Below are 27,878 nucleotides of genomic sequence, written 5' to 3' on the forward strand. Positions count from 1 at the left end.
TTCCTAACTATAACTGGTGTGTAACCTATGTTTTTTTTAGTGAATATATATATATATATATATATAAAATTTCTATGGCAAAATGCAACCCCTCATTTTGTTCCTTTTCAAATTAAATGTATTAAGTGTTACCACTTTATGCCAATCAAGATGACTTCAGGTGTGCCATACTTTTGTCATAAGTAAGACTGTTAGCGTTCTAGTTGTTCTTTAGAACACTCTGGGACATTCTGTCATTTGGCTATAGTTGGGCTACATCTGGCTGATATTTGGGCTACATTTGGGCTCTTTTGTCTCTGGTGGCCATCTTGGGAGACTGCATATCAGAATTTTTTTAATGAAATATAAGAGGATTTGAGAAGTCACTCAAAATGTGCCCTAATTTTTCTTTCTTCAGCACTAATCATAATTTCTATGGCAAAATGAACCCCCTTATTTTGTTCCTTTGCAAATTAAATGTTTTAAGTGTTAACACTTTATTCCAATCAAGATGACTTCAGGTGTGCCATACTTTTGTCATAAGTAAGACTGTTAGCGCTCTAGTTGTTCTTTAGAACACTCTGGGACATTCTGTCATTGGGCTACAGTTGGGCTACATCTGGCTGATATTTGGGCTACATTTGTCTTTTTTTGTCTCTGGTGGCCATCTTTGGGCTACATTGGGCTACATTGGGCTACATTGCGGGCTCTAACATATATATAGCCCAATGTAGCCCAATATATATTTTTTCAAAGTTAATTTTCGTAAAAACCACTTGAGCACATATCTTGAGACATAGCAAAGGCACATCGGGCTACCAGTCCCTACAATTTTGCCAAGTTTGGTGGAAAACCATTCAGCCGTTCGGGCTAAAAGTGAGTCCAACCGCCCTATGGAAATTAACATGGGGAAAACACGTTTTGGGACCCCCCTTTTATCTCGGCCACCGCTTGACGAATCCCCCCCAATCTTTCAGGGAAGGAGCGGAGCGCCGCGAGGCAAATTTAAGGAAAATTTCAGGAAGATTCCTCAACCGGCGCCAAAGTTATTCCCAATAGAATGTTGCGATTTCTTTATGGAAAACAATCCTAACTATATATACCTACTGGCTATCGCCAGTAGGTAATATATATATATATATATATATATATATATATATATATATATATATATATATATATATATATATATATATATTATTGTTAGACCTAGGGGTCGCTAGTTGGCTGAGGTAGGTACCTTAGACCAAATATGACCCTTGCCTCCAAGTCAGGGAAAGGAAGGACACCTTCTTAGAGAGCCCCTGCTCACCCCCTCGGTAGCTTGGCACGAGCAGCCAGGCTTATCTTCATGGCAAGTGTGTAAAGTATTTGCAACCACGCTCTCAGTGACCCAATGATGACACCACAAATGGACTTCACACGAGTCTCATAAAAACAAGTATATATTTATATAAATAGAAATACGATGAGACCACACAATATAAATCCAATATTTTCATATTTGTAATCTTCCTCCTGGCCGGTTATTAGGCCAGCCAGCCCTTGTAGGTTCTGGCGATAATAATGAGCAATTCTAGATGATCCACTGCAGTCCTAATGCAATGCTATGCAATTCGTAATGCAAGAATCAGGCAGTTCGCAATGTAAAAATTATGAAGTTCGTTGTGCAACAATCAAACAGTTCATAATGCCAAAATAATGCAATGCGTAACGCAACAATCAGGCAGTTCATTCTGCAAACGAATGCAATGCGAAATGCAACAATCAGGTACTTTGTTATGCAAACAAAGTGCAATGCGTAATGCAACAACCAGGCAGTTCATAATGCAGAAATAATGCTATGCGTATTGCAACAAACAGGCAGTTTGTAATGGAGAAATAATGCAATGTGTAATGCTACAATCAGGTAGTTTGTAATGTAGAAATAATGCAATGCGTAATACACTAATCAGGTAGTTCGTAAGGCAGAAATAATGCAATTCGTCATACACTCCAGCACCGATCACGGTGCTTTAGACGGTCTCTCCGCCCCTCGTCAGCTTCCCCCAACAGATGCCCCCAATACGGGTATGCTGTAAACCAAAGTACAGATCCGTACCCCGGCCCCGGTACTGCTGTGCCTCGGCAAGTACGGGCCGTGCTACGAACTGAAGTAGAGGCTCGCGCTGCAAGAATGGGAGAGGCTAAGAGCGTCCCTCTCCGAGCCCGCACCTCACCCCAGGCAGCGACAAACGTTACCTGCGGGTGCGACCTCACTCTCCTCTCCTCTTCTCACGACTTGGGCCTCCGATGCGACTTTGTGGTTTCCGGGCCATTGGCAATAACGAAGATCTCAGGCTGCAACAGGGCACAGGCATAGAGCGTCGCTGAGACTCACTTGAGTTTTAGATGTGCAAGATCACAAGGCAATCCTCATGAAGATCTCAAGCTGAAAGAAGCACATGCACACAGCGTTGCTGAGACTCACTTGGACTCCGGGTGTGCACGATAACCGGGCAATCCGCACAAAGGTCTCAGGCTGCCCAAAGCACATGCGCCCAGCGTCGCTGAGACTCACTTGGACTCCGGGTGTGCACGATAGCAGGGAAATCCTCCCGAACGTCTCAGGCTGCAAGAAGCACACACACACAGCGTCGCTGAGACACACTTGATTTCCGGGTGCACACGATCACAGGGCAATCCTCACGAAGGTCTCAGGCTGCAAGAAGCACATGTACACAGCGTCGCTGAGACTCACTTGGACGCTGGGTGTGCACAATAACAGGGCAATCCTCACGAAGGTCTCAGGCTGCACCAAGCACACGCACACAGTGTCACTGAGATTCACTTGGAATCCGGGTGCACACTGTCAAAGGACGATCCTCACGAAGGTCTCAGGCTGCACGAAGCACACATACACAGGATCGCTGAGACTCACTTGGACTCCTTGTGCCCACGATCACAGGGCAATTCTTACTAGGGTCTCAGGCTGCTAAAATATATGCACACAGCGTCGCTGAGACTCTCCTTGAAATTCTTGTGTTCCTGAGTTTCCACAACTGGGAGCCAGCTCTCCTCTGGCCCTCGTGGTTCAGTTACTTCAGGACACAGCACACAGCAAAGTTCTTTCAAACAGGGGGATACAGCACACAGCAAAGTCTCTTTAGCCTCTCCTTGGTTAAATCATCAAACTGCAGGCAAGCCGCAGAATACACAGCAAGGGTCAGTCCTTTCCTTCAGTCGCTTTAGCTGGTTCTTCCTTAGCAGAGGTTCCTCTTGACCACGAAGTAGTTTCAAGCCTTTTCAGTCTTCAGCAGTCCAATTTTCAGCGGTTTCAGCTCTCATAGTTATACCCCTCAAAGTCTTTGAAGTCTTTGTGTTCAGGGGGGAACTGAACCCTGTCCAAACCAGTTCTGGGTGTCTCCCTGCCAGTGACACCTTCTTCCTTTGATAGTGGGGGTCTGGATTCCTCATCACTCAGCAAGAGCTTGAGCCATTGTTTTATGGTGCCAGCCCAGGCCTTTTCACCTCTAGGGGCTACTTGTCCCCCTACCCGCCTACACTCCAGATGCAGGTCAGCCTGTTGATGTCTCACCTCCTCCCCAGGGTCAAGACATTCCCCAGATCCTATCACTTTCAGATCCAGACAGTCAATCCACAACCAAGCAAAGACACACAGAAATGTTAGAGCACAAAAACCCAGCCGCTTCTAAAAGAGTGGTTCCTAAACTCACAATGCAAAAACCACATTCACAAAAAGATGTGCTATTGAATTGTGAGTTCAGGCATACTAAACTTCACCTCTCATCTTAAACCTTTGGGAAGATAGGCTGGAAATATATTACACAGCCTCCCCAATTCTGTCCTATGGGCAAGATGGCCTTTCAACAGTGAAAACGAAATGGAGATTATTTCACTGTCAGGACATGGTACACACCTCAGTGCATGTCCTACCTTTACCAAGCACTGCACCCTGCCCAGGGGGGTACCTTGGGCCTACTTTAGGGGTGTCTGATGTGCATAGAAAAGGAAGGGTAAGGCCTGGCAAGTGGGTGCACTTGTCAGGACAACATGGCAGTTTAACAAACTGCGCGCATGCACTGCAGTGGCAGGCCTGAGTTCTCTCTTTAAGGCTACTGGTGTGGGTGGCACAATTAGTGCTGCAGGCCCACTAGTAGCTTTTGCATTACCAGCCTTGTCACACATAGTGCACTTTACTAGTAAGGCAAACATACCAATCATGGACAAACAATTACCATTACACTTTATGCAGGAAGCACTTGCACTTTGACACTGATCAGCAGTGGCAAAGTGCCCAAGGTGTCTAAGCCAGTAAAACGAAATCCATCACAGCATCAAAAATAGAGAAGGTAGAGGCAAAAAAGGGGTAATCACACCAAGAAATGCCAGGTCTGACAATTATTCATCGAAAAAAAGCTCACGTCCCCATAGTAAGAGACACAGAAGCATTTGTCATATTTATACAGAATTCAACTACGCTTCCCAGAAAATTGTATTCAGATGTTTCGAAGTACATTAAAGTGCAAAAGGCACATATCTCAAGACAGACATACATTGCTTGACTGGGGGAGCTAGAAGAGCTGAGTGACAGGGGATGATTTTACAAGGCTTCTGTTTCCCAACACGAGGGTGAGCGAAGGAGATAATGCACAGCTGAGAAGGCTGGGTCATCAATACTTGATGAGGTGCTGGCCACTTATGTGTGAGAGCACCGAGTTTGTGGGAAGTGACAGCGCTGGTGTGCAGTGCAGTGCTGACAATATATTGTGCAATACAATGTGTCTATTCCAGAATCTGCATTATTGCAGCAAAGGGCGTTGGTTCTATGGCACCCATGTTCTCGCAGTACAATTTTATAGAAGTTCTTTATGTTATGAGTTCTATATTTGTGTACTTTGATCTGACCAAATCAGTTTATAAAACATAATTTATTGTTTATAGAAACATAACACCGCAATAGTGAGACTAGTATAATTACAGGTTCTCTGAGACACCACACCACCCAACCACCCACCAGAGAATCATAACACCATAAGTCCATAGTTCCTCTGGGGACCGCTTCCACTCTCTTCCCAGCAGCACCAGTAGGGACAAACCCTATAAGTTTGTGATCACCCCCTCCCCAAGAGGGGCCATGGTAATTCCTCTATAACAAGTCCAATCCATCCATATTTTATATATATCCAGTTTAGGCTTTCAAACAATTTTCGCCAGTAAATACCCACCAGATGAAAATCAGCCCATTAAGGTTGAAACTGAAAAGCACCTGCAGTATCTGCCTCTAACAGGTGGCCACGATGAGCAGTAGCATCATGGAGGGAAGGTGCAGGGAGATTAAAAAGTAGAACTTGAAGTCTCCCCACATCCCCCACCAGTGCTCCCTCACCTGCTGTAGTTCAGGACAGTAGGTTGCCCCTATGGCATGAATCTAGGGTATTGATCAGGGTGTCCTCAGCCCATAAAAGCCGGGCTTCTCCTGCCACCTCCTTTCATTTGCTACTGCCACCCACTGAGTACCCGGCACTGGAGCCTCGACTGGACAACCGCAGGTAAGCTGTCCAGCCCTGCCTCCCACCAGGTCACAGTGCCTGCGGGGCACTTGGTCCCGGTAGACAAATTACACAGGGGTGGACATCCTTGCCTGCAAGGGATGGTGGAGGAGCCTGACCTTCTGTGATGTAACTGCTACTCATGCAAAGGGCTTCAATGCCCTCTGTCCTGCCGGGGTTGAGGTCCCAGCAGGCCAGAACCTTTGGGGGTGGGGTAGCATTGTGATCATCTCTCCCACCCCTGTGATGGCCTCAATGCCAGCTGGGGCAATCAGGTCTCTTCCTTGCCTGCTGGGGACGGGGTCCCGATAGGCAGTACATTTGTGGGTGAGGGAGCCCTTGTCCACCTCTCACACCCCAGTGAGGTCCATAATGCCAACTGGGCCCAGCAGGTCCTGGGTGGCAAAAGACAGAGGGTCTGAGATGGCAGACATGCCTGCCAGGTAAGCGTTCACAACAGACCAGTACCTTTGGGAGTGGAGGAGCACTGCACCAAGCCCTCCTACCCCACACAGCCCACAAAGCCAGGCGGGACCAATGAGTCCCGGCCAGCAAAATACAGAGAGGCTGGGGGTGGACAGGACAACAGTGCCTGCCGGCGATGGAGTCCTGACGGTTCAGAACCTTTGGGGGTGAGGGAGCACTGTGCCCAGCTCTCCCACCCCTGTGAAGTCCTCAATGCCAGCCAGGCTTGTCGGGTCCTGGCTGGCAAAAATGCCCTGCAGATGGGCTGTGGGGCAAACATACCTGTTTGGCATGGGGTCCTGGCAGACCATTGTTTTTAGAGGTGGGTCAGGACTGTACTCAACTTCCCCTCCCCGTGATGGCCTCTGAGGCAGCCGGAATGTTAGGACCGACTACCAAAGGACACGGGGCCTGGGCTACAACAGTGCATGCCAGGGATGGGTACCTGGCAGGCCAGACCTTTTGGGGTTGGGGAGCACTCTAGCAAGGTCCTTCACCCCTTTTAGGTGGCAGTTTTTGTCAGGACCAATTGGTCCAGGCAGAGAGATTGCGGAAGGGCTGGGGGATATCAATGCCTGCTGGGGATGGGGTACCGGCATGCCATAACTTTTGAGATTTTGGGAGCACTGTGCTCTGCTCCCCCACCTCCAAGATGGCCTCAATGACAGCCTGGACCATTGGGTTCCAGCTGGCAAAAGACAGAGGGGCTGGGGCAGACATGCTTGCTGGCGATGAAGTCCCGGCAGGCTAGAGCCTTTGAAGGGAGGAGCACTGTGCCAAGCTCTTCCACTACCACTCGGGCCTCAGTGCCAGTAAGGACCATCGGGTCCTGGCTGGCAGAATCCAGAGGGGATAGGGGTCTTCCTTGACTGATGGAGATGGTGTCCCAGCAGGCAGTGGTACTTTTGGGTTGGGGCAGCAATATACCAAGCTTCCCCACCCCAAGAGGCCCACAATGCTAGCCATTACCAATGGGCACTAGCTGACAAAACACAGAGATGCTGGGGTGGGCAACAGTACCTGCCAGGAATGTGATCTGGAGGTCCAGAACTTTTGGGGGTGTGGGAGCCCTGTGCCATTCTCCCCCATCCCGGAGAGGCCCATGATGCCAACCGGGAACAAAGGGTCCCAGTTGGCAAAAGCCAGAGGGGGTTTTCGAGGAATTCCTTGCCTGCTGGGTATGGGGTCCTGGTAGGCAGTACTTTTGGAGTGGGGTAGCACTGTAAAGCTCCCCCACCCTTTTGAGGTCCACAATGCCAGTCGACATCACTGTGTACCGGCTGGAGAAACACAGAGAGGCTGGAGGGGACAAAAGTGTCTGCTGGGGATGGGGACCCAGCAGGTCTGAACGTTTGGGGGTCACAGGGGCACTGTGTCAAGCTCCCATACCCTGTTCAGGCAGAGATCAACTGGTCCCTTGCAGAGAAATTGCCACAATTTGAGTCCTGTTCGTGGCTGCTGGGGATGGGGACCCGGCAGCCCAGAACCTTTGGGGGTGGGGGAGTTTGTGCTCCGCTCCCCCACCCCTTGATGGCCTCAATGCAGGTCGGAACCATCGGGTCCCAGATGGGAAAAGCCAGAGGGGCTTTCCTGTCCTGCCGGGTATGGGGTCCCGGCAGGCAATACTTTTGGGAGTGGGGTAGCTCTATGTCAAGCTCCTCCACCACCATGAGGCCCACAATGCCCATTAGGACCATCGGGCCCCAGCCGGCAAAATGCACAGGGGCTTGGGGGTGAAAAGTGCCAGCCGGCAAGCGCATAAAACCTATTGGGCTAAAAGAGCTTCAGCCCAGTTTTTCAGCCTGGGCTGTAGCAGCTTACAAGACTCACCTAGATATATATACTATGTGTCGTGGGCTGCAATGAAGATGGGGTCTCAATCAAAGCCTCATTCAAAGTATTTACAAGTATTTTAAGTGCATAAAAGCCGTGTGACCTCTAATGCTGAGTGCTGTGTCGGTGGGATCAGAGATGTGGCCAAAAAATGAACATAATATCCTGCAACCTATTTTAGCGACCTTTCACATTCAGGCAAAAATATATAAAAAATAAAAACTGCACACATTAAATGAAAAATAAATGTCAAATCGATCAATGGGAAATGCATCAAATTATGCCATGAATACAGACTTGGTTAATTGGGTCACTTCAGATGTATGTGTGTGCAGCCAGTCACGCAACTAAATCCTGGTTCTAGCACAGTTAGAATAGTAACACATTTTTATAGTGCTACGAAGTCCCAGCCTGCGACTGAAAGCACTTTGAATATGCAAGTGATTATTTTAAATCGTATTACACACAATGTAAGAAAGGGTGTGACAAAATGTGCAGAGAGATTAAGGAGCAGATTTACTAACTTTTAAAACAATACAGTACAATAACAGTTGGGCTGCGTTGCTTGAAAAGGAGAGAGCAGAACAGAAGCACTTCTACTAAAATATAGCAAACAGCGCCATTCCTACTAAGATATGGCTATGTTGTCTTCTCTCCCTATACTGGCGGACATTACGCTGACATGCACCAAAACACACCCTTTCAGTTGTGCAAGTGTGTGTGCACTCTGGCAAGAATAGGTTTTGCACAGGAAGGGAACCCACGGCAAGTTGTTGTAACGACTTGCGATGTAATGGTTCGCGATGTAACAACACAGTAGTTTTAACAACTGCATTGTAATGGCATGCGATGTAACGCTGTTTCCCATACCCAGAAAAGTCACAGGACCCGATTGGGAACTGTACGGAGTGGAGTTCCCATAATCCATTCAAAACAATCAAAAGGTTGAGTGTCCCTGCACCCAGATTTACAGGGTACAGGAACAACAACGCCAATTTTACAGACCGGAAAATCTAGCAGGTAAACTCACTATTGGTAAAGGATACATTGTAGCCTTTTCTTGAGCCATTCCCAAACCTCAGACAAGGCATGCCCCCCTGCCAGCCAACATCTCCCCACCCAGCCTTAAAACAGCCCTAAGTGTCTTGTAAGTACTTTACAAAACTGGTTATAAAGTGCGATGAATTGAAATCCATAAAAGCTGCTTTCTGGTTTTCTCACTCATTCTCCTTTTCAAAGATCTCTGACAGTAGCCTATAAACATTGTAAAACCCACTAAACCATGCTTTTTATCATTGCTTCTGGTTTGACCAATATATTTAAAATGCACAAATTATCTCTCTATTTTCTTGTAATGAGTCCATGATAGCTCTGACCCATTGTTTTCAAGGTTTGCCCCGCCTCCATTAGTTGAACTGTTAGCTCTCCCCCCAAAGTTCATGTCTAGTTGTGCACCTGCCAACTAGGATGGTGTTCCAGCAAACCAGACCTTATGGGGATTGGGGAGAACTGTGTTCAGTTCCCACTACCCCAATGATGGCCTTAATGCCAGCCAGGACTGGGGTGTCCTGGCTGGTAAAAATGAAAGAGGGCTTTGGCAGCAGATATGTGGAGTCCCAGCAGGCCATTGTTTCTAGCGGCTGGGGGATCACTATGCTCAGCACCTCACTCCCATTGTGGCCTCAGTGCCACCAGAATCATTGGGTCCTAGTGCATGCCGTGGAGGGTGGTCCCCACAGGCAAGAGTGTATGGGGGTGGGGAACACTGGGCCAAGCTCCAACACCCCCATTCAGGGGGCAGTCCCTGCCGAGATCAACTCGTCCCAGCTGAGAAATTGCAGTGGGGCTGGGGTGGCATCAGTGCCAGCTGGGGATTGGGGTCCTGGCAGGCCAGAACATTTGAGATTGGAGGAGCACTGTGCCAAGTTCTCCCATCCCTGTGATAGCTGCTATGCTTCAAAGAAAAATTGTAGAAAAATATATTGATATGATTCTTTTGAAGTTTTTAGAAACCCATAACTTACTGCAGTCCTCCCAAACTGGATTTCAGCCACATATGGTACGGAAACCGTTCTTCTTGCTGCGGTGGAAGGGTCTAAGAAAATCCTCGACCAAAGACGAACAGTTGCTATTATCCTCCTTGATGTGAGCTCTGCATTTGATACTGTAAACTGTGACTTAGAAATGTTGGAGTCCCAGGTGGTGACATCACCTGGTTACAGTCCTTCTTAGAAGGTAGAACTTTCCAGGTTTTTAAAGGAGGTAACACCTCCAAGAGCCTGTCGCCTAGCTGCGGAGTGCCCCAGGGCTCATCACTGAGCCCTACATTGTTTAATGTATATATGAGACCCTTCTGCAGAGATTGTTCTGCCATATGGGATTAATATAGTCGCATATGCCGATGATACTCAACTGGTTGTCGCTCTGAATCACTCCCAGAACTTCCCATCTTGCCTGGAATCCTGTTAAGAGAAAGTGCAAATTTGATGGAATACTCCTGTCTTAAGCTCAATGGAGATAAAATGAAGCTAATGCTCCTGGGCAACCCCTCCACCTCTGATCGTGGACTGGCATTGCCAAATTGTCTGGGCCCTGCCCCTGTCCCTAAAACAAAGATCAAAAGTCTAATTATGAGGCTGGATAAGTCCTTTAAATTCGACCACCAAGCAGTGAAACTGTCAGCCACCTGCTATGGCATTTTCAGGATGCTCCGTAAAGTCTTGCCTCTCCTTCCCACTATGGAAAGGACACTTATGGCCCAGGCTCTGTTTCTCTTCTGTCTCGACTATGGAAACCCCCTCTATCTAGGGGCCCCTAAGTCAACCACAAGGAAACTACAAGTTATGCAGAACCGTGCAGCTTGAATGCTGCTTAATATTCCCAAAACCCAGTCTGTCAAACCTGCATTGAATACCTTGCACTGGCTACTAATTACTGATGGAATAAAGCTTAAATCTCTGTGCATAGCTCACAAGTCCCTCTGGAGGAAGGGCCCCCCAGTTAATCGATCTCTCATCACATTCTATTGTCCTACTAAATGCCTACGATCAACCAACCTATTCCTAGCCTCAGTCCCCAGAATAACAAGCATTGGCATAGCCAATAGGTCTCGCCTTTGGGACCTTATATGTATTTATTATGCAGCACAATATCCTTGGTGCAACATCAACTGTTGCATGGCTGAACACTTATAATGTCCCAAAGGCAAAACCTATTGGCTATGCCAATGCTTGTTGGTGGTAGTAACTATACATTTCAAAATTTGGCTTCATCACCTATTTAAGGGAGTTGAGATGCAAATCTACAATTTTGAATAACTTTACATTGATTTTGTATTTTGGCCACAGCCCAAAATAGTAAAGTTACTCAAAAATGTAAGAATAAATGTACTATTAGTAAACTTACCTGTCTAGATTTACCGTCTCTTGTCGCCGCTTCTCCTTCAGCCTGGGGTCTGGCCCAAGAGTGCTCAAGTGCAGCAAGATTCGTTGCACTCAAAAGATTGTGTGTACAACATATTTTTAATGCTATGCTTTAAATCTGACTTTTCATAATGGTGGACTGATGAAAATCTTAATTAACAAAATGAGTACATGGCATCCGTGTAATCAACACTTATAAACAGCCCTGACCAAAATGTGAGAGGTATGAAAACAAGCATGAAGCTTATTGATACACTTCATTTTCTCAGCAATATAGGTTCACAATTAAGAGACCCTAAGAAATCCAAAGGCTTCTGGGTATATGTTTATCTGTCTTAATTATGCTTTAAAGAGTGTCAGCGGCCAGAGTGCCCAACAACAGACCTGCATGTCTCTGGTTTGAAAGACTGTGAGCTCAACTGAGCTGTACATCCTTCTGAACTTGATAAAAATAAGTACTGTTTTATTGGGTTGTACACAAAGTGCTTCTCTTAAGACCTTTTAGCCAAATAGCATCCTAAAATATGAGCAATGAAGTGAACACCTCCACAGATTGCACTGTCTCTAAATTCTTACTTGCATTCCAGAACCTCTGGCAGACATCCATGTTTCCCCTTCAGTGTCTCTCCGAGTTCCTCTGTGTTACCTGCACCCACGCTCATGTGCGTCCCATTGGCCGCTCTGTTGTCTGTCTTGCCCTCTTCACACCTTTATTTGGCTACCTCTCCGCAAATGTTAACTGATGCTCTGACAACACCTATCAAAGTGCTTAGGCACAATTCTGTTTGTGGTCTGTACTACAAATAGTCACCATTGTCATTACATTACTTTTACGGGTGCGTCTGAAGACACTAGGGCTGTATCTCTCCAGGAACCACAGGCATTTACAGAGACTGGGGACTAGAAAGGCACCTTTAACTCGGATGAGCAGAGCATCTGCGGCTAGAACACTGAGGCGCCAAAACAAACACTTCCTCTGGACAATGGGGGCCATGTACACAGGCGGATCCGGCAGGGCTTCCCTGCGCTTTCATGTTTGGGTTTGAAATACGCTGCAGCCTCCCTCATCTGGTCGGCCACAGACTGGGCTGAAGGAGGCGCTCTAGCAGCGCGTCTGATGCAGGAAGAAGGGCAGCTGCTGGCCACCTTGCCCTCGGAGAGGAATTGAGAGGACCGACAGCAACATACTGTTGCTTCCCTGGCAGTCAGGAGGGACTAATTTTGTCCGCAGGAGACTCCATTGACATGTGGTCTCGGCAGGGATACCGTTATTTTCATACACTACAAACACTGTGATTGTGGGCAAATCACTTAATCTCCCTGTGCCTAACAAAAATTAATGTGTCCGTCTGTAATGCAACTGGTGCTCGTGTTAAGCGCTCGGAAACCATTGGGAAGAGTTTGCGCTACATAACCTCCCCAAAAAATAAAAAACCTGGCTCACATATAAGCTAACCCAACCTGCATAATCAACTTGTAATATAATTTTAGCCGCATAGAGTTGCATTGTTGTTTATTATGTCATGAATAATGGTATTTTATACTCTGGGGCTACCCCCTCCTCCAAGAGATAGTGGTACCAATGCTACTCTGCAGCCGGCGCCCATCGCCCTCTCCCACCAGGTCACTCTTCTAACACAGGGGCCAGCTTTCCTCAACTGTCTATCAGAGCTCAACCATAGCGTCTCTAACAGGCGCACTCATTAACAAAGCTTTCGTCAATGATTAACAGGGAAGCATGCCATGGAAAGTTCCAAAAATGTGCTTGCAATGCAGACAGTGTGCAAATAACGGAGGAGGAGGGGTGGACAATGTGAGCTGTCAGCTAAAACTGCAAGAATGCAACAGGGACATTTGTGCCAGAAATACCATACAGAGGCTGACATTTCAGAGTGAAAGGACTTCAATGTAAGGCCTCATTCAGAAAAGGACACACAGTATCTTAAAAGTAGTCTGAGCTCGCTTTTAATCTTTGCACCCAGTGTGAGTCGAGAGAGCACGCACATTCTACTCACTCCGTAATTGTGCTTTGATTTACCAACAGCTAGCTAAGCAGGTGATAAAACAAAGTGAACGAGAAAAACAAACGTGAGTGCGCGCCTCGTGCTAAAGGAGGAGGGAGCAGGGTGTCGGCAAAACTGAAAGCATTTCACTTGCGAGAGCGAGCAGCGCCAGGAGCAATAATTGCTACCATATGTCGCCGCGTGCTCCCGCAAGTGAATCGCCACACGTGCACACGTTGCCATTGAAGGCAATGGATCACGTACACTTTTTTGACTGAAAAGCCAAAGCGATTGCTAAAGGTCTTTGCCTATGCAGCGCATGTGCGCTGCTTAGGCGAGACCTAAAAAGGGTAAGATGTGAAGGCCGTTCTTTTTCATACAACACTGCTAGACTGTGGAACACCCTTCCCTCTCATCTTCGCTCAGTGACCCATCATCTTTCTTTCCAGAAGCTCATCAAAACCTTGTTGTGCCAACATGCTGCCCAATAAGCCATCTAGTCTGCCTGTCTGTTTGATGTTGCTAGTGCTGGGATAGTCCAGGTAGCTAGGCGCTCAAATGCCATCCGTGAGCCTCGGGTCTCGACTGGCAAAAGACAGAGGGGTTGGGGAGGTAGACATGCCTGCCGGGGATAGAGTCCTAGCAGGCCAGAACCTTTAGGGGTAGTGCCGTGGCGGCTTGTAGAGGGAGTACTGCGAGGCGGTGTGAAAGGGCATGGTGGGGGGTAGTGGAGTCGGACACACGATGGCCAGGAGTAAAGTAAGTAAATAAATAAAAGTATTTACCTTGCGCTTGCTGTATCGCCTACTCTGCCATTCAGCGAGTGCATGGTAAATAGTTGTATTTATTTATTTACTAACTTCTTTACTCATGGCCGTCATATGTCCGACCCGTCCCTCCCCCCCACCCTGCCCCTCCCCCGCCTCATCGCCCTGCAGCACTCCCTCTGCGAGCCACCACTGGGGTAGTGGAGTACTGTGCCAAGTTCTCCCACCCCATTTGGACCTCAATTTCTGCCGGGACCATTGAGGTCTGGCTGGCAAAAGGCTGAGGGGATGAAGGCCCCCCCTTGACTGCTGGAGATGGGGTCCTGCAGGCAGTGATTTTGGGGGTGAAAGAGCACTATGTCAATCTCCTCACTCCCATGAGGCCCACAATGCCAGTCGGGACCAATGGGTCCCGGCCAGCAAAACATGGAGGGGTGGGGGGGGGGGGGAGGAACAACAGTGCTGCTGGGAATGGGGTCCCGGCATACCAGATATTTTGGGGTTGGGGAGCACTGTGCCCAGCTCTCCACTTTCGTGAAAAGCCTCAATGACAACCTGGACCATTGAGTCCCAGCTGGCAAAAGGCAGAGGGGCAATAGTGACTGCTGGGGATGGGGTCCTGGCATGCCAGGTCTATTTGGGTTGGGGAAGCACTGTGCCAGTTTCCCTCACTCCGTTCCTGTGGCCGTCCTTGCCAGGACCAAGTGGTGCTGGCAGAGAAATTGTGGCTGGGCTGGCGGACCTTATCAGTGCCTGCCGGGGATGGGGTCCCAGCAGGTCAGTCATTCAGGGAGTGGGAGAGCACTGTGCCAAGCTCTCTCTTTACTTGGCAATCCTTGGTCCCAGGAGAGAAGCTGCAGAAGGCGGCAGTAATTTAAAATTGACTTTGAAATGGATTCCTACCTGGATCTTTATTCATGTCGGTGTTTAAGATTACTGGCATTATCACTGATCGCTGTCTGAACAGTGAATGTTAAAAACGTTAAGGTAATCCATGTCAAAGTTGTAGTTTGTGTTTATATTTCACATTTTTGGTTTACTTAATCTTGCATTCCTTAAAGTGTTTGCTATTTCCAGGATCGTGTATTTCTCTGTTTTTTTTGGAGCATATTACTCTTGTAATATGAACTGAGTCACTTCCGGCAGTTTATGACCCACAATGAGTCAGAGTTCTTGAGTTGAGGCTGACAACAGTTCTAGTTTCTGGTAGTTTCGAAACACATGGCCATTCAATCCTTGGCCTCTAAGCAGAGCACACTGACTAATGGTTATATCAAGTTGCGGTTGTGATTCTGTGCAAATGTTTGCGAAGGAGGTACAGAGTTGACCATTGTTGACAAGGCAAAACTAAGCATGCAGTGCTTACGTACACGTGTGTGTGAGGGTTGTGGGTAAGAGAAGGACATGTCAGGAGATACATTCAGGCAAGAGTGAAACGAGGCTGCGAAAGAGTAACGAGTGGAGGTGTAAGATGTGATGGACGAGATGTGGAGCGAAAAAAAGCATTCTAAAGTACAGTGAACATAATGGGACTGACTGAGTCACTCTGAAACCCTCTAACACTTCCACTGGCTGCAATATTGTTTAGCTCACAGTCTCCTAATTTCGGAATTAAAATAATATTTATAATAATTGTTTACAACAAAGTCATTGTTTTTAGTCATTTATCTTAAACAGATAACTACGGCCGACAAAGCCAATAGTCCTGGCTAGTTTTAGGTGTATGTCAGTTGTTGTGTTATATATGTAGTTGCAATAACAGAACTCTCAGAGAGGCATCAAAATTCTGGTTGTGAGGCGCACTTTGGAAATTACAGTAATCTGATTTACTTGTTTAAAGCACCACCTTAATAACATAACCAAGCATGCCCCTTTTAGAGACACGCCCCCACTTTTTTTTGTTCCATTTTACGTCCTAGTAAAGACTATATGCATACTTCTGTCCTGTCAGTAGGCAACACAAGCTTTTCAATAATGCACATGTCTATCACTTACAACTCCAAAGATATAGGTCACAAGCATGACGTGTACACATAATAATCTGACCAGATCCATAGCAGGAGAAAAGATAACGTGTAATAAAACAGTATTCAGCAATTGCATTTTCCTTTAAAATGGAAAAGTAGTTTGACATGTACACACTTGTGCAGATGTTAACATATGCTAGAAGGCATTGCTCATGAATGACCCACATGCCCACAGAACCTGCAATGGAAATGTGCTAGAGCTGCAATACTACACAAAACCCAAGAATTTGCTGGAGGTATGTTGTGTGAGGACTTTAATATCTATTAGAGGGCATTGCTTATGAGTGATCCACATGTCCACACTTCCACAAAAGTTACATTGTGTTTTCGTGCTTTCATCTCTGCCTATCCAAGAAATCTTTGCTGGTCAGAGGAAGGCCCTTGTGATGGAGCAGTGCTTATCATGTATAGGTGGCAGTGGTACTCACTCCAGGGGCGGCTCCTCTGTAATGGCGGAGGAGCATTGCCTCACTCATCAGAGTCAGTCACAGAAAAATAAAACGATAATGAAACAATATCATTTTATTTTTCTTTGACCAGCTTTGACATGTGTACAGGGTGGGCCAGGCCATGACAGGCAGGTGGTGGCACTGAGAAGTGTGCATGTATGTTTTTAACTGGCCAAACATACATGCGCACTTCTATTTCTGCCACCCAGCTGTGTTCACAGCCGGGTTGGAGAAATGTCGTAGGCTCACAGGCATTGTCTTAGCAGCAGAGCAGGCCGCCCAGACCAATCCTGGCGCTGGTCTCCTAGCAAGAAAGCTGTGTCTGGATTGGCTGAGCAGCCTGCCTTCCCAAAGACTGCTTGGAGAGCTCAGAGGCAGCCGTCGGAGGCTGCAGGGAAATAGTACATTTAAAAAAAGGATTATTTTTCCTTCCCCGTCTTCCCCCCGCCTGTCCGTGCCCCTCTACCCAACCTTTAAATTATGGCAGCTGCTCCTGACTCACTCTTTCATTTCCGCTTCCAGCAGAGGCATACGTAGTGCAAGCACAGAACCTGCAGTGAAAAGGTGCCAGAGCTGAAGTACTACACAGGCTCACAGAATTTGCTTGAGGTATGTATTATGAAGCCTTTAATATGTGCTGGAAGGAATTGCTCCTGAGTGACCCATATGTTCACACCACTGCAAAAATTAAATTGTGTTTTGTGCTTTCATCTTGGTCTTTTCAAGAAATATTTGATGGTCAGAGGTTGATCCTTGTCATGCAGCTGCGCTCATTCAATCAATCAATCAGTCATTTGTAAAGGGCACTACATACCCGCGAGGGTCTCAAGGCGGTGGGGGTGGGGGGCGCTACTGATCGAACAGCCAGGTCTTGAGTATCCTCCTGAAGGTCAGCAGGTCTTTGGTCTGTCGTAGCCTCAGTGGGAGGGTGTTCCATGTCTTGACGGCGAGGTGGGAGATGGTTGTTCTTCGGATGCACGGGACGGTGGCAAGTGAGAGGTCTGCGTAGCGTAGCTGGCGGTTGGGGATGTAGAAGGAGAGCCGTCTGTTGAGGTAGGCTGGGCCGGTCTTGTGGAGTACCTTGTGTGCGTGGGTGAGGAGCTTAAAGGATATCCTCTTGTCGACGGGGAGCCAGTGCAGGTTTCTCAGGTGGGGGGTGATGTGGCCATGGCGTGGTACATCGAGGATCAGTCGTGCCGAGGCATTGTGGATGCTTTGTAGTCGTTTGATGAGCTTGGTCGGGGCTCCTGCGTAGAGGGCGTTTCTGTAGTCGAGTCTGCTGCTGACGAGGGCCTGGGCCTGACTGTCTTTCTTGTATCTGTCAGGATCCATCTGTAGATCTTGCGAAGCATGCGGAGGGTGTTAAAGCAGGAGGAGGAGACGGCGTTGATTTGCTTGGTCATTGAGAGCATTGAGTCGAGGATGATTTCCAGGTTGCGTGCGTGGTCGGTGGGTGTCGGGGCTGCCCCCAGTGCCGTCGGCCACCAGGAGTCATCCCAGGCTGAAGGGTTGGAGCCAAGGATGAGGACCTCCGTCTTGTCCGAGTTCAGCTTCAGACGGCTGGTCTTCATCCAGTCGGCCACGGCCTTAATTCCTTCGTGGAGGTTGGCTTTGGCGGTGACGGGGTCCTTGGTGAGGGAGAGGATCAGCTGAGTGTCTTCGGCATAGGAGAATATGTTGAGGTCGTGCAGTCGGGCTACGTGTGTGAGCGGGGCCATGTAAATGTTGAACAGCGTTGGGCTGAGGGAGGATCCCTGGGATATGCCGCAGATGATCCCTGGGATATGCTGCAGATGATCCCGGAGGCTTTGGAACGGAATGGGGGGAGGCGGACGATCTGGGTTCTGCCGGAGAGGAAGAAGGTGGTCCAATCCAGAGCCTTGTCTCGGATCCATTGTGGTGCGGTGCCAGACGGTGTCGAAGGCGGCAGAGAGGTCTAGGAGGATGAGTGCTGCAGTCTCACCCTTGTCCAGCAGGGTCCTGATGTTGTCGATGGTGGCGATGAGGGCAGTCTTGTGCTGTGGTTGCTGTGGAACCCTGACTGGGAAGGGTCCAGGATTCTGTTTTCTTCGAGGTATCGGGTTAGCTGTCTGTTGACGGTTTTCTCGATGACCTTGGCCGGGAAGGGGAGCAGAGAGAAAGTTTGCAGTGATACTCACTCTTTCTTTTCCACTTGTGAATTTTGTCTTCAATATTCGCACTGCTCAATAATGTAGAGAGCAAACATCTTTCAATGTGTATTTTTTATTCTTATAGGCAAACCTACACCAAAGCACTGCAGAGCCAAGAGTGCAGATAGTTATTCAAGAGAACAAAAAGATTTTGCAGTGGAGGAAGTGAATGAAAAAATATGCTGGTCTGTAAGTTTTGTGGAGTGACTATTCGTAACGGTATAGAAACTGAAAAGATAGCAAGTTGAATTGCAGATTATCTAACATCATAGAACCACTTGAAGATTAAAGAGCCTCCTAGATTTGAGGGTTACCTGTGCCAGATGTCCTGCCAAAAAACAATGACTCGTTTTAAAAGGAGACGTGATGATTAAAAAGATGCTCATGAGAGTGCACGCGCTTTAGTGCATTGTGGCACCAGCTTGAATCAGGCTGATGGTCCCTATCAGGCTGATGGTCCCGTTGGGGATTTGTTGTGCAAAAATGCACCAGCAGCCAAGAAGCTCCCAAGATCCATGCAAATGCATGCAAACTACCTACCTGGTGTATTTTAGACAGACATTGAACATATTAGGGCATTACTCCATGGTGAAGTAAAGATTTCTATCACTGTGGTTGAAACCCCAGAGATGCAGTGGCAGTACTCACAGTGGCGTTGTAGCAATAGGGGGCGATCTGCCCCAGGTGGCTCAAGTTTGGGGGAGGCCCCTTCCACTCTTACCTGCGTATGTCGCGGGGCAGTGGCCGTAGGAATAGCCAGCATCCCCCCTGCTCTTAAATTAGCCCACAGTGGGCTGCAAACACAGGGACTGCCACAGCAGCCTAAGGCCTAGCTACGCCACTGAGTACTTATCACATTTTGTGATGCAGAAAATGGGCGAGGCCCGCCAACTAGAAATGGCTGATCTAGACGTTTTACAAACCTGCCATGCAGTTTCAGATACAGCAATGCTACAGAATCTGCTTGTCAAGTTCGGTAAAAACTGGAGTAATGTTGTGTGCATGTTCAGCCATTCTGCTAGCTACATGAGAAAATTGTTTGGTTATCTACTACAGGGGAGGGCAGAGTTCAAGTTTTTTCCAGTCAGGGATCCATGCCATTTACTGGAAGGTGTTTTAAAAACTGCTTTATAATCTTCAGTACTAATGAAGGAAACAAATTACTTTGTTGAACATAGGCACACTTTTTCGGAGTGTGCTTGCGCTCAAAAGGAAATAGTTCTCTTTTTGTTCCTTCTGTGGCATGAGAGAAAAAGTGATTTCTCATACTTCATCAGGTGGTTTTCTGTTCTCGAGTCAGTGAATTGATTCTCTTCATGTGGTGACTGCTCACAGACTTTCTCCTGAGTGCTGATACATCAGGGAATAAATGTGAAGACCTTACAACACATATTTAAGTTAAAAAAAAGTACAGTTTACTGCACCCTTCTCTTTCTACAAGAGACTGCAGTAGCCGGAATAATAAAAAAAGTTGGAATCAGAAAAGCCTTACATCTACCAAGTGTATGATGTAATTGGTGTAGATGTAAAACTCCTGCTTGAGCTTGAGAAAAAACTGGGGGATACTTTCACTGAATTTGGTACAGCAACTTGTTCACTGTTGGAGAGTTTCCCACTTGAGAGGTACCAGACCCAATAATATTTGGCAGCCTGCACAGCAAACCCCCGAAAACTACCTATACTCTGCTGATGAAGGAAAATAACACCGGTGTCCAAAGTTGGTGCTGCAACTTTGCTTTTACACTTCTAAATCTACGAAAAGCGCACACGCTTTGAAGTACTGCATTTACCGTGATGCTCTTGGGGTATACCCGCTGGTGGGTGGAGTAGTGTGCGACCCATGGACTTTCATTTAAAATGGCTCCCTCGAACCATTGGGCTGACGAGCTCGGACAACGCACCTACGCGCCTTGAGAGGTACCAGACCCGATAATATTTGGCAGCCTGCACAGCAAACCCCCGAACACTACCTATACTCTGCTGATGAAGGAAAATAATCCTGAAACACCGGTGTCCAGAGTTGGTGCTGCAACTTTGCTTTTACACTTCTAAATCTACGAAAAGCGCACACGCTTTGAAGTACTGCATTTACCGTGATGCTCTTGGGGTATACCCGCTGGTGGGTGGAGTAGTGTGCGACCCATGGACTTTCATTTGATCGTTTTGATGACTGTGATCGCATACGCAGCCTGTTCTGTGCATATGTTGGGGAGCCAGTACCTGACAGTAGCCAGCTCCCGGTACATCATTATTGGACTGGCAAGAGACGACAGTAGCTTGAGCTTGCAGTTTGTATTTTAAGTATCCTTACACTGGTGGGCTCCTGCCCCAACGCTGAAAGGTAATTCACACAGATCAGGGTGTTCGTGGGGAGGAAAGAAAGGGCAAGGATGAGTCGCATTACCCTTAAAATGTATTGCAAGGTATATACTACAGCAAATTTGATGTGTAGGAGTGCAGTACATTTCCAAGACAAACATTTGTATAGACAACACCAGCCCACCAACAATCTATCACTGCATTCCTTCTCAAAGTGTATTCATCCAGTAATGAGCTTTGCGAAATGTATATATCCTGTAGTATTGGTGTGATAAGCTTGACCTGCAATAAAGCATTTCAGAAACACTAGAAAAGCATGGTCTATGCACTATTTTTGCGGCGTCAAATATATAAACACGGATTTTGTAAATGTTTGAAAACACAGGAAAATATTCACTCTAAACTCAAAAAACAGGACAGCCTACCTCTGCCTTTTAAAACTGATGCATTGGTCTAATCCCTTTTTTTACCGCCTACCTCTCCCCCGCTCCTCACCCAACCAGTGTCTGAGGCTCAGGTTCCTTCCAGCAACAACTATCTCCATTTTGGCAATCAGGAGTCCAAGCCACAATATAGTACGTTTATGTTTATAGGACTCTAGGCCATTAGTAATGTGTAGAATAACTAATCTTGGATCACTAGGAAAAGACCAACTGAAGACAGACTTTAATGTATCTATCACTCCCTCCAAAAAGGAAATAATTAATTGAAAGCCCTATATCGTATGCAAGAAATACCTTTCATATCGCAACATCCGTACTTAATTTGTCGACATGGGATGATTGAGGAATGTAGTTGCACGCATAGTCCAAAAATATCTTCAGACAATGTTGGCCCGCTTCCTAGCTAGCTCACAATGGCCCATCTTAACCCCTAACCTTACCAGTGTACCTGATGGTATCTGCAACCTTGAACGTGACCAAGGAAATCGTGGAAACAGATCTACCCTTTCGTTGTCACTTTTGCATGACCAAGGTAAATACAAGAAAGATACTAATCTGGCTTTTCAAACATTTATTGAAACAATCATAATCTTGTGTAGAAAGCGGGTAGTAAACAGTTCAACCATTATAACATTATTATCTGATTATACTCCTATCTAATACTACCTATACCAGTGGTTCCCAAACTTTTGACTCCTGAGGACCCCCATTGAGTCACCACTGGAAGCCGGGGACCCCCAAGCAATTTGTAGGATTTAAATTTCTAACATTAAAACAGTAATTCGAAAAAAATTAACACACCTGTACACACAACACACAAAACAAGTACTCGAATTACTAATGATTTTAAGGACATATTTACAAGCCCCTATCACCATGGGAACATCACTTGTTGAGATGTTCCCGTGGTAATATGGGCTTCGCCTTATTTACAAGGCAAAATTAAGCCACTTAACGTGGGTTAACGGTGCCTTGTAAATAAGACCCCCTTTCACCCAATGCTTAGCGTGAAAGGGGTGGGCAGTGGGTGTTGCGGTGGGCATTTCTCCCGCAACACCCATTGATTTTGACACTGCCCCCTATTTACAAGGGCAGCGTAAATGGGAGGCAGCGCCAAAATTAAGGCCAGGGAAAACCTGGTCTTAACTTGGCAAAACAAGGTGAAATTCTTCATTTCTCCTCGTTTTTGCAAAACGCCTTGGATTGATTATGTTCAGGAATGCGATCCTTCCTGCACATCAACAATCTTTTTTAAAAAAATGACATTTTGTAACTTCTATGTGTGCTGCATTAAGCAGCACACATAGAAGTGACAAAACGACATTTCAAAATTATTTATGTGCAGGAAGGGGGACTTTCCTGTACATAAACAATCTTCCCCGTTTAAGTGTAGCGCCAGCGCAGGGGAAACGCAGGGTTGCACCATATTCTTGTACATATGGTGCAGCCCTGCGTTTCTGAAGTGGCGGAGTGTGTTGTTAAGCCAAGGAGGCTAACGACACTCTCCACTACTTCTGTTGTATTTTATATGAATGTGCAAGAAAACGAAAGAAGGTTAACGCGAAGGTTGGTGCTGCGTCTCCATGACTAACTTTCAATGGTTGGTTTTATTTCGCAGTACGAGGCTCCTGCTCCTGCCAGGGCCAGACTGGAAACCCAAAGCAGCTCTGGCAAATGATTTCAGACCAGTTCCCATACGGTGCACACCTAGGTGCCGATTAGGATGGCGGACGGACCTGCGTCCGTCCTCCACCTCCGAGGTGGAGGGACCGACCGCAGGGGCAGCGGCGGTCCCTCCTTTGCAATTAGGATGTGACCACCACCCTGGCGGTCACATCCCGTATATTTTACATAGCAGCGGGTGCTGCTTTAAGCAGCACCCGCCGCAATGTAAAATATGCATGTTTACCTTTGGCATGCACAACTTTGCAGGCACCGCGTCAAGCCTGCCACATTGTGCATGCCAAAGCAGGGGGGTACCATAGGTACCCCCCATGTGCACCCCCAACAACCTGGGGGCTCGCACCGGCCCCCGAAACCAAAAGACCACATGCTTTTCCACGGCGGAAAAGCCGCCGTGGAAAAGCATGTTTCCGCCTGCATCGTGATATGGTTGGCGGTGTCTGCAGACACCGCCACCATATCTGCGTACAACCACCGCGGATCAGCGGTGGACGGACTTGCCGTCCGCCGCTGATCCCACCGCCATCGTAATGTGGCGGGTGGTGTTTTCACAAACCAAGGCGGTGAATCCGCATCCTCCAGGCCGGCGGTGGCTTCCGCCGGCCCGGAGGATGCGGATTCACCGCCATCCTAATCGGCCCCCAAGTGCAGTGAGTGAGCCTGACCAGTACAAAGTAGGCTTTGGGAGGCTCTCCCTCTAAGAAATTTAGGAAAGAATGGTGCAGTCTAAAACACATTTATCATTATATATTGAATTGTATTAGCTTTTAAAGAATAGTAAATGAAGACCTTACTATGTATCAGAAAACGAAAATCTTTCAGGGGGTTCTTCAATGATTCCCCCACTATCACCCTCCAACAGTGCTTCTCATCTCTCCATAGCCCCTCTGTCACGTGTATTTCATTTTTTATAGCATCTCTCATAGCATTGTAGGATGTCAGAGCAATTTACATCACACACATATAGAGAAAGTGAATCATACATGTAAATAAGTGTATAGAAAATGTTACATAAGTCAAAGGGGACTACAAGGTGTAGAATTCACGTCATTCATACTGGTAGGCATTTTTAAAGAGTGCTTGGTCTTTAGAAGCACAAACTCAGGATTCAGAACATAACACAGTGGTTAGCCTTGACATTACCAATAAAAATGCATTTCCACCCAAATAAACCTTTTTAGCAGCATCAGTATAATGAAAGACTGGGAAAAAACATGTCATGAACTTGTACCTTGCAGTTTGCAAGCAGCTCTTTGATGACAGTCTATAGGTCACTGTGCTAGATTATGACTGTCACTTATGAACTGCACTTTAACAAAAGAATCTCTCTGACAAAAGCAGTAACCCACTGACCAATGCTTATAAAATACTGTTTTTAAAATGCATGGTACACGTTCTTTGCAGTAGGCATATTAACCCTCTGTGCTACATCAGATAAGTCAAAGCTGCTACTGGACAAAACTCTCATCTCTCTCCAGCAGGGACATTAATCACTGGTGTTATCTTGACACTTTATTGTTCTTTAAAACTGCTAATTAAACAAGATACTTTGTGGTTCTTTTAAAACTGCTGCCTGCGGACCCCCTGGGAATGTGTCAGGGACCCCTGGGGGTCCGCGGACCACAGTTTGGGAAACACTGACCTATACTATCGAGAGCATAGTGGGAGTACCCTCTGCCAAGTCCATTAGGACAACCTAACTTCCCATACCTGAGTATATAGTGCCAGGAAGACCGTCTGAGTAGAACAGGCTATCATCCTTTGCAGGATAAACGTCAGATTCAGCAGAGCTGCATCTCAGTCACAGTGCAGAGTTCCAGGATATTCCCAGCAGAAGTGCTCCGAATGTAGCACAGAGTCAGTTTATATAATAAAAGCACTGTTCCAATCTCACTGTGTCAAAGGTGCAGAGCTGATGCAATGTTTTGTCTAGAGCCTAAGAGCTGTCTCCAACTGTACAACCAAATACAAGGGAATCGCGTTCTATGTGCCTAGCCCTGGACAGAGTTTATGAGCAACATGATAATAATGCTCACTAAGAACTGAGCTGTATGTAAATAGATTCTGAGTACATTATTGTGTAAGTGTAAAACATGTAAAAAGTCACCATTAGAAAAAGAAGTCAAGCTGAAACTAGCTAAAATGGAGACATTACATGGGCTAAAATGGAGACATAGTGTGCAAATTACAACAGTGTTCTCTATTTACAGTACTCATTTTCTTGTAGTGACTGCACTATGTCTCAGAGTATGTCCTTTCCATAAAATGCATGAGGTGCTTGGGATGTAAATGCTATTGTATCCAGATTGTGTACAAATACCTCCAGTTCTTTCAGAATTCTGGTACATTGTTTAGATTAAAGAATTTTCAATCACTGATACCCCTGAGCCTTTTTACTTTAGTTTACAAGTAGCTGGCCGGTTTTTAATTTCCTGGAACCATTCATCTTCTCTACAGATATGTGTGTAATGTGGGGGAAGAGGATTAAATTCTTTTTAGGACAATTCATCCCCCTTATCCAGTTTAGGGGTATAAAATGAGTGATATTGATTTGGATAACAGCAGGACTTCTTATCAGCGCCAATTGAAATATTCCATTGTCTTATGTCCCGTACAAGGGCCGAGATTAAAAAGTGAATTGTACAAGAGTTTCCTCCCCTTCTGAACTTGTCTGTTTCCTTTGCTTTAAATTACAATTAATAGATTTGAGCCTTCTTTTTTCCTCTCCCCAGAGAGTGCTCTGCTCCCACCACAGGTCTGTCTGTCTGTTCCTGAGCTTCTCTGTGTGAGTCTGCCACCAAGAGTTGGTAGCCCATAGCTCCTTCCCTGTCTTTCATGGATCTCTTGTAAAGAAACAAATACGCTTGTGTCATGTATTCCTATAGGTCCTGAATCGATCCCCCTATTCCTGACCCTATTCTAGTTAAACAAACTAACAAGTTAACTAGCAGTCAGCCCATGAGGCAGAAAATCCCCATGATGCAGATACCGTTATCTGACGCAGTCACACTACGGCACAGGAACGTGTTATCTGATTAGGTCATAACGCTTGCGATCTAATTAGACAAGCGATATTCCTCCAGCCCCTGATAAGGCATACAGAGTTCTCATAACAAATCAAACCTATGACAACCTGGGCAAAACCCTGCGGCCATTGTTTTGATTTCACCGAGAACTTTAGTAAAAGAATGTGCTAACGAGCAAGTCGTATGACATCCTTATTGACGTATCTATGTCCATCCTTACGTCAATCTCGGCACCTTAAAGGTATAAATATTACCGATCTTGCCCTATGCAAACACACGCGTGGTGACGAGACGGAGCAGCCATACTTGCCGAAGCCAAGAGCAGAGCAGACCCCGCTGGCAGCAGCCCCGCCTTCCTGACGCGCTGAGAGACGCGCTGCTTTCTCCTGCCGAGAAATCCAGCCCCGGCGTTTCTGGGTAGCCCTCGCAGGCAGCCTGGAATATCGAGACCAGAGAGAGAGATACCATTCCTCATTCATCCTAACTTCCAGGTACAGAACTGAATAACCCCTCACAGAGAATTCTTTAGTTATCCACTTGGCAAAAACAAACTTAACTTAAACTGTAACTTTCTATTCCCGCCCACGTATTAGACTTAGGTCAGGTACACGGGGTAGGCGTATCTAGAAACACCAGTTGAGTACGTTTAGTCAAATGTATATGTGTATGTAATATATTTTACTCATTTTAAAACATCATATGGCTTAGAAACCATATCAATGTTTTTACAGTATTACTTTATACTATTGCTTTTAATGTATGCACTTTACTTAACTATAAGTATTGCAATAATATCGATCCATTTCTCTTGTATGAGAAAAGAGACTGATCAATAAATAACACCTTTTTATTGAACACGCCCGTCTCTTCCTTTTCTCTACATTCTGATGAGACTAAGAATGCACGTACTGACTGAGTAAAATAAATTGCCTTTTGTTCACACGACTCTCGAGATTTACTCTTGATTAGGGGAGAGCAAAGTTGTCATGTTCTATGGTTGTCAGAAACTAAATCCCTTCTTGTCTAATCAGGGAAGTTAATTCCTCCTTGAACATTCGAGAAAGTTTCTAGTGAACTCTGAGCTAAGCTGGCAAACCCAAAACTTTAAGTCTAGTATCGACAGTAGTAGACCTAGTTAACGTCTGGCCTAGGCCTTTACTGCTGTAGGTATTATTCCAATGCGCAGAGCCTATTGGGATGATAGGAGCTACACTACATGGCGCCCAACGCGTTTGGAAAGGGCGATAAAACTAACGTAAGACATTTAGAGTAACTCAGTCGTGCTTTCTCACTCAGACCCCTTTTCCCAAATACTCCAAAGACGTCTGGAGTGGGTGAAAGGTTATATCCGCCAGACCTCGCAGGAGGGAACTCCTATGTATGGTTCTTGGTATAGTCAACGTTGAAGGATAAACAGTTCCAAAATATTGTGCATCTAATCTTTGTTTCCATAAGAAACCTGATCTGCAAACAAACAAAATAACCTTCAGGACAGTAAAATGTCAGACAATGAAGAAGAAAGAGAGGCAGTTAGATTAGCAGCTGAACTCGCAGTGGCTGATGCTGCAGCACTAGATGCGGACGGGGATATAATACTCATCCCGGTCATCAAAAGGAGATCTATAACCCTAAAACTTATAGAAAATGGACTGACACCTAGAGGTGGCACAGTCATATTCGTAATTGAGGCACACGAATATCGGCAGACAGAGGTATACTATTCTTGGATACATTTTCCA

This window comes from Lissotriton helveticus, chromosome 2_1, assembly GCF_964261635.1.
Source record: "Lissotriton helveticus chromosome 2_1, aLisHel1.1, whole genome shotgun sequence".
NCBI lineage: Eukaryota > Metazoa > Chordata > Amphibia > Caudata > Salamandridae > Lissotriton > Lissotriton helveticus.